Source organism: Mus caroli, unplaced genomic scaffold (assembly GCF_978045245.1).
Source record: "Mus caroli unplaced genomic scaffold, Mus_caroli_1 scaffold_12, whole genome shotgun sequence".
NCBI lineage: Eukaryota > Metazoa > Chordata > Mammalia > Rodentia > Muridae > Mus > Mus caroli.
In genome coordinates this window covers 66,161,562-66,175,918 of record NW_028227267.1, presented here as the reverse complement: position 1 = coordinate 66,175,918, position 14,357 = coordinate 66,161,562, and the positions used below count along the sequence as shown (strand labels likewise).

At 50.5% G+C, this 14,357-nt stretch overlaps 1 pseudogene; it reads left to right on the top strand.

Annotated features, from left to right (window-relative positions):
* Window positions 1-769: 769 nt before the first annotated feature.
* Window positions 770-1,711, top strand: LOC147001908 (uncharacterized; annotated as a pseudogene).
* The last annotated feature ends 12,646 nt before the right edge of the window (window positions 1,712-14,357 follow it).

Here is a 14,357-nt window from a genome sequence, read left to right as displayed (position 1 = left end):
CAGTGGGCAGGAACTCCGCACTTTTAGGGGCGAGGGTATGAGGTTGGTTTTGTGTGTGTGTGTGTGTGTGTGTGTGTGTGTGTGTGTGTGTGTGTATTAGGAAAGAGTGAAGTTTAGGGGATAGAAAACACGTGCACCAAATAATTCCCAGATAAATTCCCTAACGTTCTAAAGCAAACCCCTTTGGCCACAGGATGGCAGGAGGGCCCAGCAGGCCGGGGCACAGTCGCTATCTACTGCAGCCGGCGAAGGGCTTGCGGCTGAGTTAGTGCGGGAAGATGTGAAACCCACAGCTTCTAAGCCACCAAGGCGGTCTCCTCTAGTCTCTACCCTCTCTGTCTCCCGCAGGGTTGTCCTCATTGTTGCCTGAGGGTGCCTTGCAGACAAGGGCGGCCCCCTGTACCGACCCAGGGTGCTGTCACCTCGACAGCGGATCCCGGGGGTGGGTGATGTGTTCCCCGAGGCCTGCTCCTGAAGCGCGCAGCCTGGCTGAGAGCGAGGGGGAGGAGAGGGAGGGAGCACGGAGGCGCGACCCCGAATCACACCGGGTTGGCGGGGGAGGATTCCCTCCTCAGTGGCCGCGTGGGCGCGGTGAATCCCGCGTCCCCCGCTGGAGAGTCGGGGTTGGGGGAACTTGCATCTCTCAGGGGGAGTGGGAGTGTTGACAAGAAGGAAGAGAGGATCCCCGGGCCTCACGCCGTGGGAGGTCCATGCGGGGCCGGGGGACGCGTGGGAGGAACTCCCGAGCTGCGCATTGTGATGGGGGTGGATGACAACCTCACTCCCTCTTCCCTCCCCCTCAGTTTGGAGGAGAACATTGGGTGGGAAGGGCCCAGACTCCCCCGGATCTCCTCTAGCTCTTAAGGAAGGAGGGATTCCCGCCGCCCGTGAGCCCCCATCTCTGCCACCCCCGCCTCCTCTCCCTCCAGGCTATCCATTCCTGTGCTCTAGAGGCATTGCGCCCCCGGGTTCTCCTCCGCCCGCGCGGCGCGGGGAGACTGCGCGCTGCAGCGGTCCCGGGCTTCGGCCGGAATCAGGGCATGCAGCGCTTCCCGCCCCCGGCTCCATCCCTGGAGGGGGAGCGGCTGGTCAGGGGCGTGGGCGGCGGTGTGAGCCTAGCTGGGTGCGGGAGGGGCCTCCGCGGCTGCAGGAAGGGTCGCGGGGCAGCGGGCCAAGCCGGGAAGAGCCATACAAGGAGCGGATCCGGTGACGCGCCGGCCGCGCCCCTTCTCCTGCTCTATTTGGCTGCAGATTCCGGTCCCCGGATTTGCATATTTTGGCATCCAGTGGAAAAGGGAAGAACGGAACCCGCAGCCTTTAAAGGAACCGCACAGACTGTAGCGTCACCTAGAAAGGCGGTCTGGCGGGTGTGGGGGGGGGCGTGAAAAATTAGCCTCGAGCTCTGGCCTCTGGCTGGAGAGCCAGGCAGTTGGGGAGGGGAAGGGGTGCCTAGGGTACCCGCAAGCTTTGGGCACGCCTCTGCATTGCTTCCTGCTGCGCGAGCGAGGGGAGGCTGACTGCAGTGGGAGGGGCGGGGTGTCTCGGTGGGTTCCTGCCTTCTGCCTGGACTTGCTGCGAGGTTCTCGGCCCTGGACCGAGCGGAAAGTCTAAGATGGACTGCAATGCCCGTGTCTCCCCGCGTGAGGCAGAGATCAGCCTGACAGGGTGGTGGGAAGGAAGTGGAAGGCCTATGGCAGCCCAGCTCAACTAGCAAGGACTCTAGATAACATCCACTTTTCCACCTGTTGGGCTCTCTCCATAGAAGGAGCTGGGGGTTCTGTTCTTTTTCCATATGGGCCTATGGTGGAAGCATTTGGGATACTCGAAGGCTTTCCGCTCCCAGTGTCAGCTATTGCTTCTCCAAGGATGGCTGGAAACACTTTTGAGGATAGTTAGCTTGTTTCAAAGAGGGAAAGCACTCATCTGGGCCTGCTGGCTTGCACCAGGACCCTGTTACTTACCAGACCAGACTGGAAAGATGGCCTCTTTCCTACTAGTTCTAATTGAATGGAAGATTTCAGTTCACTTAATATATTTATCGGAGCTTCTCTCTGACAAGGGAAACTGCTGCGCTTCCCATCTATTGATTGTGTTAGCAATACAGACCTCATAGGAAGAGTTAAATCAGAGAATTTTTCAGAGAGTACCTATACCAGAACTCTAGCAAGTGCTCAGTAAATAGCAGTGACTATCATTAAACTGTATTCTCTCCCATCCTGCTGCATGATGAGTACACTCCTTGTGTGCCCCGGGGATGCATTTACACATGCAGCTGGTTAAAAAGTGCCCAGTGGGGGAAGCCGTCCTGTCCAGCTTGTCATGTAAAAGAAATACTATTTATTTACAGAAAAAACTAAATTACTATTTGGGGGGCCTGATACCTGTGTCAATCTGGGGATGCTTAAGGGATGGTCCCCTTTCTGCCTGAGCCAAGACATGAATTAAGATCTCAACAGCTGGTGGTGACAGGAGGCAGGCTATAATGTCCCTGAATCATTTTCTAACACCCTGGAGTGTCTGTGGCTCCCAGGAAGGGGTGGAGGATCTGGGGCCTTTTTGTTGCCTTGAAAGGAGCCTACAGGCCTAGGCCCTTAATGACTACTTTCTATTCAGGTTGTAGTGCCAGCAGATGCCCTCTGTCACCCTGGATGATGACCATGGAAGCTATGGCTCTGTGTCAGTAGGCACAACCAGGAATTTGCAGCAGCAGGGGATGTTTACCGTGGCAGTTTTGCAGATTTCTACAGTTCCCTGGGAAATTCAGTGTAGAGAAAAAAAAGTTTTTCTCCTTCCCTGTTCCCCCTTCCCTGAATGTTTCCTTTTTTTTTTTTTCTCTCCTGGAGAGGGGCTAAGGGTGTTTGTTTCAGGTTTATTGGCGGGCTCCAGAGAGGTTGCCAAGAGCCTAATTACCTAAACCCTAAGCCCTGAAGTTGCAGGGGGCACAGGTAGGCACAGGTCCAGGGAGTCCTCCCCTGGAGCTGGTGAAAGGTAGGCAGGCTATGCCTGTGTAAAAGAGCCAAGGCTGCTGTCTCCCACGGAGGCGGAACGGGTATTTTCTGTTTAGGTGAGGATAAAGAATATGTAGCCCTGGGAATCCACTGCAGTAGCAGGCACAATTTTGTCCTGGACTCTGTTCCAGGCGTCTGTGGGCTTCAGTTTTCCTTTTTATTAAAGTATTCTGTTTTCCAGGAGTTCCTTCTTGCCCTCATTAAAATAATTTCAACCTGGGACGTTAGCCATTTAAAGCATTCCGGGTCTTAGAGGGTATTTACGTTCACATTTATTTGTTTTTATGTAGATGGCTGTCTCTTATGCCCTCGTGTGCAGATGCCTTAAGTAGCCATCAGGTCCCAGGGAGTTAAAGACAGTTGTGAGCCTCCCTGTGGGAGCTGAGAGTCTGGACCTCTGCAAGAGCAGCCAGTTCTCTGAACTGCTGAGCCATTCATTGTTCCAGTCACAAGGGAGTTTGCATCTTAAGTGAAAATATTTAGGATTTGGGACATAGCTCAGTGGTGAGAGTACTTGTGTATTGTGTGGCCTGATTAAAACCTGTTGTTTTTTTGTTTGTTTCTTTGTTTTTGTTTTTTGTTTTGGTGTATATGTTATGTTATTTGTATGTGTCTGTGTTCATATGCACACTCGTGTGTGTGTGTGTGTGTGTGTGTGTGTGTGTTTCTCAATTGCTCTCCACATTATTTTTTGAGATAGAGTCTTATTAAACCTGGATTTCACTGGTAGGGCAAGACTAGCCAGAGAATAAGCTCCAGAAATCTTCCTGTTTCTCAGTGCTAGCATTTCAGCTTTGTGCCAATGTGCCACACTTTTACACAGGTGCTGGAGGTCTGAACTCAGAACTCATGTCTTCATGGCAGCCCACGGTGTTGTAAGTCATCTCCCTAGTCTTTTTTTTTTTTTTTTGAGTTTAGCTGAGAATGGCCTTGAACTCTTGCCTCTGTCTCCCAAGTGCTGGGATTATCACTGTGTGACTTCACTTCCCAGCCTTTGGAGGGAAAATTTACTTAACAAGTGTTACTAGTGTATCCTGAAGATATGAAGCCCAGTCCTCAGGATGTCACCTGCAGTGTGGAGGCACTCACCTATGATGCTGGAATGGAAGCCTGCTTGCAGGACAGCAGGTTCAATGGTGAGGAATGGGGTTGTTCAAACCACACCAAGAAACTGCGTAGAGGACCTGGCCTGGTGGCATTCTTCCCAAATGCCAGTTGTCTCGAGGGTCTTCAGGTGTTTTCCACCTTGGGTGATATCCAGAAGGGCCGCTGGAGTCCTACTGCTCCTCAGTGAAATCTCTAGAAGTCACTGTTGATTCTTTGGTTAGGTAGAAATCTCTTGGAAGGAAAGTCTTGGTACCCAGCAGGGTCAATGGGCTTCACAGGCCCCTGATGCTGGTGCTTCTGGTGGGTGCTCTATCTCCAGAAGATTGGGCTGCTGATATTAGAATTACAGATGTTAGCCACCCATAGGATTGGGAGTAGGGGTGGGGGTGGGGTGGAGTGTGTAGGGGGACTGAGTCTTCCTCATCATAATAATAAATGCTTTTATCTACTAACCCCCCCCCATCACTGCCCAGTGAGAAGATTTTAGGACTGTCTTTCTCATTGCTTACTATTTGCAGAAGATGAACAAGCTTGGGAGTATTAGTGCCTTGCTGGAGGTTAACTGCTCTCAAAGTGGTTGATCTATTTGAACTCACCCCCATTGTATCTCCAAAAAGAATGCTTTTTTCTCTAACTGTTGTCTCTTTTGTGACAGTAACAGAGGGAAGAAATGAGGTGGCTGGTGTGGGTAGGAGGAAGGATGGAGCTACAGGCAGCGCTGAGCCACCACATGAGTGCTGGAAACAGAACTAGGTCCTCTGGAAGAGCAGTAAGCACTCTTAACCACCGAGCATCTCTTCAGCTCCTCCATATTTATTTTCTGAAGAGGAGCTCTCACTGAATCTGAAAACCTGGGGAGAAAGTAATGAGGAATAGAGAGGAGGCTTGACTGTGGTATCCCAGCATCCTTTGGACCAAGCATGGAGGTTAAAGAAGAGCCCAGAGGCCAATAAAGGGGTGTAGTACTTATACTTCTCAGGAGTTCTGCCAGGATCTATTTATTAGTAGGCATAAGAGTACCTGTTACTATAGCTCAAGTCCTAGTTTCTAAACCTGTTTCAATGGCCATGAGGTCCTGTCCAAAAGTGGCATATGATCACATATGCCACTTTTATGTATTTTTAAATTTTGTATGTACATATGTGTGAGTGTATGCATCTGTGCATGTGTGTGTGTGTGGACGGGGGGGGGGGAGTGATTTGAAGTGTTCCTGATTGCTCCTGATCTTTACTTTTTAAAATCTCTCTCACTTTCTCTTTCCTTCCTCCTTTCCTTTCCTTTCCTCTCCTCTCCTCTCCTCTCCTCTCCTCTCCTCTCCTCTCCTCTCCTCTCCTCTCCTCTCCTCTCCTCTCCTCCCCTCCCCTCCCCTCCCCTCCCCTCCCCTCCCCTCCCCTCCCCTCCCCTCCCCTCCCCTCCCCTCTCCTCTCCTCCCCTCCCCTCCCCTCCCCTCCCCTCTCCTCTCCTTTCCTTTCCTCTCTCGCTCTCTCTGTCTCTCTCTCTCTCTCCTCTCTCTCTCTCTCTCTCTCTCTCTCTCTCTCTCTCTCTCTCTCTCTCTCTCTGTATGTGTGCAATGTGTGCATATGTGCATGTGTGCACTTGCATGCTTTTGGTACCTGTAGGCGTCCTTGGCAATCAGGAAAGAGTGTGGCTCCCTTGGAATTGGAGCTACAGGTGATTTTAAGCCATGTGGATACTGGGAAGCAAACCCTGGTCCTCTGCTAGAGCATCAAGCACTGCTGAGACAGACTCTCAGTCTGTCGGAAGTCCATTGATTCGGCTGCAAGGCTGGTTAGTCAGCCAATGAGCTCCATAGTCTGCCTGTCTCTCTGCATCGGTTTCTCTACATCTAAAATTACAGGAACATACTCAGACGTACCCAGCTTTTTACATAGGTCCTAGTGATCTGAACTCAGATACTTATTTGCCTGGCAGGTAGTTTATCAATTGAGCCATCTTTCCAGCTGGACACACTTTCCTTCTAAAATCTAGTGGTCTAAATTAAAATAAATGTATTCTAACCATGTAGAAACAGGATATTTGGGATCACACTTTAAGTAGTTTCAGAGTGGCTGATAACCAAAGGGAGAAATATTTTGTTACAAAGTACCACTTGCTGGGGGCGTGGGGGTAGCTGTCAAATTTGCAAGTTGTTGATCCTACAGAGCTCTCCCAAGACCTGAGTGAGTCCATAGAACTAATGAATCACCATGGGTAATCCAGAGGACGAGCATTCAGGACTGAGCTGGGGCAAGGAGGGAAGGGAGATATTAAAAGTCAGAATTGAGGGGCTGGTGAGATGGCTCAGTGGGTAAGAGCACCCGACTGCTCTTCCGAAGGTCCGAAGTTCAAATCCCAGCAACCACATGGTGGTAATGTGACCTGACACCCTCTTCTGGAGTGTCTGAAGACAGCTACAGTGTACTTACATATAATAAAAATCAATAAATCTTAAAAAAAAAAGTCAGAATTGAGAAAAGTGTGCATTGTGGGTAAATGTCAACCACTAGCCAGGGCCTGGGAATAAAGAGTTCAGATTTCCTTGGTAAAACTACTTGTGTTTGGCCATGATTAGTCTTGTTTGTGGGCATTAAGAGAGTTGGACAACACATTTCTGTTCATTTTGGCTCCAAGTTTTGTCAGCTTGTGGGTTTCTAACTGAATTTCTAAGGATGGAGGTTGGTTGGGGGCGGGGAGGGGGCGCGGGAAGAATGACTGAACCAGACCTCTTTCTCTGGGTTTCTGACTGTGGCAAGCAGGTTTGGGAAGAATGTGTTGAAGATCCTAGTTACAGTTAAGAGATTCTAGAGGAAGCGGCTGAGTTCCTTCAGCAAGGGTGGTGTGTGTATGTGTGTTGGGGTGACTGGGTCAGGAGATGAGGGGTTGTAATGGGAACTTTGCTGTCTTAGCTCTGGGGCTCATAAAAGGTAAACGGAATCACGTGCTCTAAGGGCCTGCCACTCCCTTGGGACCCACTGTGGGGTAACCCCATCTCAAGAGGGATGGTGTCTGCAGAGAGGACTCTCAGGGGATGGTGCTTTTTGGAAAGAGGAACTTCACGATTAGAAATGAAGCAGAAAAGGTGTGAAAGTATGTGGGGGGAGGGGCTGTGGAGAAGGCAGTTGAGAAGGATGAGCTAGAAGAGAAAGTGGGAGGGGCCGTGGGTAAGTTCTGGTTTGCTGGGTTGCTTTTGAGCAACAGGCTTTATTCATAAGGCAGGTGCTAACTCCTTTCCTTCACCCTCATAAGAAACACTCTAGGTTTTAGAGTGGGTCATGGGCTTTGAACCCTTGTCTCAGTCCCAAACTGTTAGCCCCTTTGTCTCATCCACCCCAGAGAGGATGGTGAAGCATGCCTTCGGCTTTTTTTTTTTTTTTTCTTTTTTCCTGCTGTGTGCATCTAGTCAGACTGCATTCAGGGAAGCCATTAATGACTTCAGAGTTCTGAGCTCTGGCTCTTGGCTTTAGTGTTCTACCCTGTGAACAGCTCAGGAGGGGCTGCCGGCCTCTGTAGGACTGGCTGAAATAAATACTGGGGAGTAGAGGGCTTGAGATAGGGTCTCACTGGGTAGCCTAAGTTGGGCTTCAACTCTTAATCCCCCTGCCTCAGCTTACTAAGTACTGTGGCTACAAGTGTGAGCTCATAGCTGCCTGTAGCGCCATCCATCCTTTTACCCATACCAACCACCTCATCAGAGACTCCATAAATTCTTGTTCAAGATGGAATATGCTAAATACTCTACCGGTTCTAATTTTGAAGGAGGGGTGCTAATTACCAGTGTGAAACCAGGAAAGGAGGAGTATGAGAATGGGGGGACCCAGAAGCAGCACAGCAGGGAACCACTTTATGATCCCAGGTTGGGGGCAGGGGTGCGGCAGGAGTCACCCAACACCAATCTCAAGAGGTAATAACCCCGTTAATTGGGAGGTAATGATCCTTGGCATTTTCATCTTCAAAGCCAGGAACAAACTGTAATTAATGCTCCCACCACCCGGGGGCAGGGTGGAGTGTAGGGAACCTTGAACTACTGCTATTCAGGGAAACCGAGGCACTGGCAGAAAAGTCTTTAGGAAAAAGGATTGGAGCCAAGCACTGCTGGGATCTTTGGGGAGCTTGGAACACATCAGAGCATTGTCCTCTCCAAAACCTGACAGCCTGGAGAGAGTTGCGGGGCGGGGGGGGGGGGGGGGGGGAAGGGGCGGAGCCGAAAATCAATCGGAGGATGGGAGAACCTGAAGACCTATACAGGCCTCTCCACAGGTGGTAGCAGGGTAACTGGGTTTGCTGGTGGCCCAGCCTCAGGAGATCCTGCTCAGACTGTGCCTAGTTTCTCATAGCAGGGACTAGGATGCTCCACGAGTGGGCTTGCAGCTCCCCCCCCCGACCCCCCAGCGTGCTGCCTTCTCTGTAGAGTGCAGAGCGAGAGGGTGCAGGAGCCCTTTGCGCCCAGAGGCAGGCGGACTCCCAGCACTTTCAGAGTGACTGACTCATCGGGCGCCTCCGAAATGCCTCCTGGTTTCTTCATCTCAGTCTGGCTGCCCCAAGCCCGGAGGGAGTTTTTCATTAGCGTGATTATCCTGCTGTTGTTAAAAGCTGGTAAATCTCACCCAGGGACCAAGGCTGGGAGCTGCTTCTGAACTGCAGTCCGAGTTCATAGGTCCTCAGCTATGGGCCACAGGCGCCAACTCCATCTCTCCTGTTCAAACCCAGAAGTCTCGGGTACCAGAGGCAAGACCCATAGGCTTTATATGGTCTCAGGGACTTGTGTAGTGGTGGTGTTGTGTAGTGTCCGTGATATTTGCCCCCCACCCCCACCCCGTGCGGACTGCTCCACCAGCAGGGCATTATCACTCTCCAAAGGATAGGGTGGGGCTTCATGGCTTTACACCACAGTCAGCATCCTTCTTGGCAGGAATATTGTGGAGATGCCTTGCCCCCTCCCTTTCTTACTCCATCTCCACACACTTGTGCAATCCTTTGATAAAAGTGCCCCCTTCAATATATAACTTCTGATTCTGTGTAGATTACCATTGCACCCCTAATCTTCCTGGCCCCCACTCGATCCCCATCCACTTGGCACCAGCATCTGGTGTCTAGTAGGCCTTTGCCTTGTTTGAATGAGTAAATTTTCGGGGAGTAATAGAACTGTTTAATGACCTCTTGTCCCACCATTCCCTCACTAGCCCAGCATCTGGAGGTTATTCCTGTGTGCCCACTGCAGGGGCCACATACTTGGATAAGGCGTTCATGAAAGTAGCTCAGGTCTTTGCAGTGGGGGAAATGAAGGTCCCGTGAGGTTTCAGGGTGGGCAGGTAAACACATACAGGTGATTGGGTGGTAAGGAGTATGGGTGAAAAATAAATTAGGAAGGAGGAGGTGCAGAGTGGTCTATCTTGGCAGCAACTCTATGACCCCTTGTGTTTTGGAGATACGACTTCGTCCGCTGGCTTGCCTATCAAAGTGCTAGATTCTAGTACATGAATCAGAGTTTTAGTCCAGTTATGTCCTGGCTCATTAGATGCTCTGAAAAATTCCACATGACCAGGATCTTGGTTTTGTTTTGCTGAAATCTCATGGGGGCTAGTGAGATGGCTCGTCAGGCCCGGATGCTGCTAAACCCAACAATGTAAGTTTGATCCAAGTGAACTGACACTGAAAGTTGTCCTCTGGCTCCATGCTCGTGCCACAGCACATGTCCATCCGTGTGCGTGCACACACACATACACAAATACATACATGCGCACACTCACACACACACAAATCACACAGAAGCACATTAGGGACGGTCAGACTCTGAAAGCAATGGCCACTTGTTCCCTGTCCCAGGAATCAACCCCTCTTCTTCTGGATTAGCTTCTTGCTCTCCTACTAGATGGCCTGAGGGGGAAAACCTCTGACACTGTTGTGGCTGGGTCATTTTCAGGGTCTTAGTCCCTCTTAGGCGGGCAGGGGTGGGGGCGGGGGGGATATAACAGGGCAGCAGATCACTGGTGATGGTGGCTTTGGATGCCCCAATCCAAAATCTTGGGATTTGTTGGACTTTGGGGGGTGCAGGGGGAAGGAGAAGGTGGAGACGCTTCTTCTAGACCCCAAATGAAAGGAAAAGTAGTCATGATGGAAACTCAAACAAATTCTTCCCCATTACCCTACTTCCCTTCCGTGGTCACACTTCCGGCTGCCACCACAGGGTATTTTAGGCTCAAAAACAAAAAAGCATCAGATCTATTTGAGCAACTTTTGTTCCATCGGAGTAGAAGCCCAGGGGCCTGTGGCCGCCCTGGGCTAGGCCACTTCCCCAGGGAACTGATGCGTTTCCCTTTTGATGCCAAGGTTCAATTTAGCAACTCAGTCTGGCCAATTTTGGCTTCTCCTTTCCCTGGCTGGGCACTACACAGGCAAGGGGCCAGATGTGGGGCTGCTAGAAGGACGGGTATGTGTTTGGAGGCCTTCCTCATGAACTTCAGGGGAAGGCCTGGTTCCCTTCTGCTAGCACCTCCCCTCCCCTCTTCCTTCCCCAATCACACACAAGAAAGCTCCACTTGCAGCAGCAGGTGATTGCAGCAGCGTGAGATTTGTGGTTAGGTCAAGTCTGATCCTCCGTCTCATACAAAGAGTGGTGTTTTTCTGCGTTAGTGGTAGGCTGGTGTGTGATCAGACTGTGAGTGAGAGTGTGCTGAGGTTCAACAAGGTAATCACAAATACAACTTGTCTAGCATGTCTAGAAAGAGGTTGGCAGAGCTGATACCCCTTAGTGTCTATCGGCTGTGTACACCATGTGATTTTGCGTGGGATGCTGTGTTGATAGTATGCATGTGCAGGTTGCATAAAGGAGGGATGTGTGTGTGTGTCAGAGAGAGAGAGAGAGAGAGAGAGAGAGAGAGAGAGAGAGAGAGAGAGAGAGAGAGAGAGAGAGAGAGAGAGAGAATGCTCATGCTTGTTTATGAGTGCATGGGCAGGGGCATGGCTGGTAAGAAGCTTGGTGTTCCTGACAGCTGTGGCCAGTGTCCACGTGGGCAAAGCTTAGGTTGTAGATCTGTGGTTCTCAGTCTGTGCGTTGCTCCACAAGGGTCTCCTATCAACCATCCTTCTTATCAGATATTTACATTACGATTCACAACGGTAGCAAAATTACAGTTATAAAAATAATTTTATGGTTTAGGGAGGGAGTCACTGACACATTAAAGGTTTGAAGCGTTAGGAAGGTTGAGGACCGTTGCTGTAGAGTTTTTTTGTGTGGATCAGGGCTTGAGGGCAAGTCAACAAATTGCAGCTTTGGCTCAGGTAAGCCTGCTTGTAGTACCAGTGAGGGATGGACTGCAATTGGTGCTCAGAGGTGCCTTGATCTCCACCCTCTCTTCAGTTTCCTTTCCATCCCTATGGACTCCTGCATCACCTCCTGGCGAGCGTGCCCCTCTCTTGTGAGCCTGTCTTCTGGCTGCTCTCTTCTGAGGCTCAACTCTGATAGGCTTCACAGTCACACAGATTGGGGCGGGGCAGTGACTTTGACACCTCTAAGTCATGGGTTTGGATGCACATATGAAACTGCCTCTGTGTCTGTGGGTGGGAGGAGGTCTTGGGAAGCAGAGAGCCTGTGGGTTCGTAGGCTGCTACTCAGGCTCTACAGGAAGTATGCTTACCTGCTTTCACTGTGAGACTGGACGTGAAAGTGGGAACCCAGGGCCGCTGCGTCCCTGTCTGACGGTCTCTGTCTCTTTCCTTTTAGCCCATTAATCCTGACTCGGGACTCTCGTTCGTGATTCTATGTGTTGCCCTGCGTCCCTGAAGTGAATATGAGGGTCCCTCTGCTTGAGTTTTGTCTGACTTGATTCTGAAATAGATGTTGCTTATGGGAGCTCCAAGGGTCCTCAGCTCCCTACATCTGAAAACTCACTTTTAACCCAAGCACCCCACTAGAATGTTCCAGCTTCTGTAGATAAACGCACTTGGCTCCTTTTCATTCGTAATCATGAAAATGCTCATGCGGCACTGGTGTGTGCTCTCTCTGCTGCCTTCCAAAAGAGCCGTGCAGAATGGTAGAATATGGAAGAGGAGGGGACCTTATGGAAGAAAGTACTTGATTCATGAAGAAACTGAAGCCAAGAGGGGGTGGCTGACTTGCCTAGGCAAAGAGAGCAGAGAATGGCAGAGATGAACTGCCCATCAAGAGCTTCATTTATTTATTTTACAACAGAACGTACGGCTGTGCCTTTTTCTATTTCCTTGTATTCCCGATTCTTTGCTGGCCTCAGAAGCCGAGGGCACACGTGTGTGTGTGTGTGTGTGTGTGTGTGTGTGTGTGTGTGTGTGTGTACATACATATCTCATGTGTCTTTTAGCAGTTACTGGGGAGCAGAGGCAAAGTTAACTCCCAGAAGGAGGAACTGTATTCTGGGATCGTTACTATTAGACTGGCTAAGCCAGTGGGGTAAGGTCCTAGCGGTGAATGGCTCTGTGCTCCACTCTGGTCAAGCAGATCAGACATCTGGGGAGGCTGGGGGGAGGGGAGTATTCTGAGTGATGGGTCTTTGTCTTTCCAGGGAAAGGCTTGCTAGTTGCTAAGGAACTGGGTGTCTTTCCTGATTCAAGCCTCCCAATGTTTTGCTCAGTTTGGGAGGAGGATCCTGGGTTGGGGCTCAAGGCACCCTAGCTAGCTGGCCCTCTCCTTGGGCTGCTGAGGCTCTTATGGGTCTGGGAGGAAGGACACTTCTTTGGAGGTGGTGGCTCCTTGGCCTGAGCCTCATTGCTTACTTCAGGGAAGCTGGGTAGGACAGGTGAAGTGAAGGCAGGGTAGAAGAGCAAACCATGTATTTGCTGAACAGCCTGCGTGCCAGACACCATGCTTGAGCTCTGCTCTGCTATCTCATTTAACTGTTGTAAACCATCCTAGAAGGAAGTTGCCTTATACTCTTTACTGCATTGGAAATGGAGGTCTGAAACACTTAAGTTGTCAAGTGGCAGAAGTCTATATGAATTTAGGTTTTTGGAGGCAGGGAAGACTGAGCTTTCTATTTTATGGCTACTTAGCCCTAACACCCAGATACATCACCATCACCATTACCATCACCACCACCATCATCACCATCACCATCACCATCAACAGCAGCAGCACCACCTGGCTGTCCTGGAACTCACTTTGTAGACCAGGCTGGTTTCGAACTCAGAAATCCACCTGCCTCTGCATTACCACAATTCTTGAGTCCTCCCTAGATAACTTTCCCTCCTTTTCTGCCTTTCACCTTTTCTAGGAGTAGCCATTACACAGTGTGTGTGTGTGTGTGTGTGTGTGTGTGTGTGTGTGTGCGTGTGTGAAAACCAGAAGGGAGATTCTCTTAACTGAAGTAGTAGAACAGTCAGTCGCCTTGGACAGGAAGGGAGCAGTGATGACGGTCTTTGGCTGGGCTAGCCTACTTACCTTGAGTACTCCGAGGTCCTAGCCTTCTCCACAATGACCCTGGATGGCTGAAACTTTTAAACTATTGTGGTAGGAACAGCCTTTCTCCTTTAGCTCTTGAGTGAATAAAGGACCTGGCCTCTCAGTTTTTATTGTCCAGTGAGTAACATTAGAGCATTGTTTCCCTCCGAAGAGTGCGGTGAGGGGCTTTAACTTAATGCCATCTTCTGCCATTGCTTTTCACGAACCAGAGAGTAGGGACTCTGGCTCCCAGTTCGTCCATGAGTCTGCTAATACCTGCGTCATTCAGCTGTTGTGGTGGGTAAATGAGAGGACATGCATGAAGCCCGAGTGGGCTGTGAATCAGGGTGGGGACACGATGAATGAAACATTACACATAAAGTGTTAGATGCAGTGCATGGTTTGCAGAAAGTGTCCAGTAAGTGACATCTGATGACAAAGGCAACCACGGTGATGATTAAACAAACAAAAAAAGTCAGTTTTCTTCAGTGTGCAAAGGATGGCATTACATACCTCTTGGCCATTTACACGCCTTTGCTTTCTCCTGGGGTGGGGGGGGAGGGGAAGCTAATGAAATAGGATGTGAGGCCCGCAGAGTTCTGCAGGTCAAGGGTGGGCGCCCCACTGCCTGCCGGCTTTCATGGAACCCAGGCTTCTTCTCTACCCGAGACTTTTCACTGTGGTTAGGGCAGGGCTGGCTGTAGCTGAGGGCCTGGGACAGCTGCTTCCTTTTTCGCTTTTTAGGACCTGAAGAATCGAGGTCCCTCCTGGGGCTGAACTTGAAGCCTATAGGACGCTAGGGCAAAAGAAAGGACGGGTGAAGAAAAAAAAAG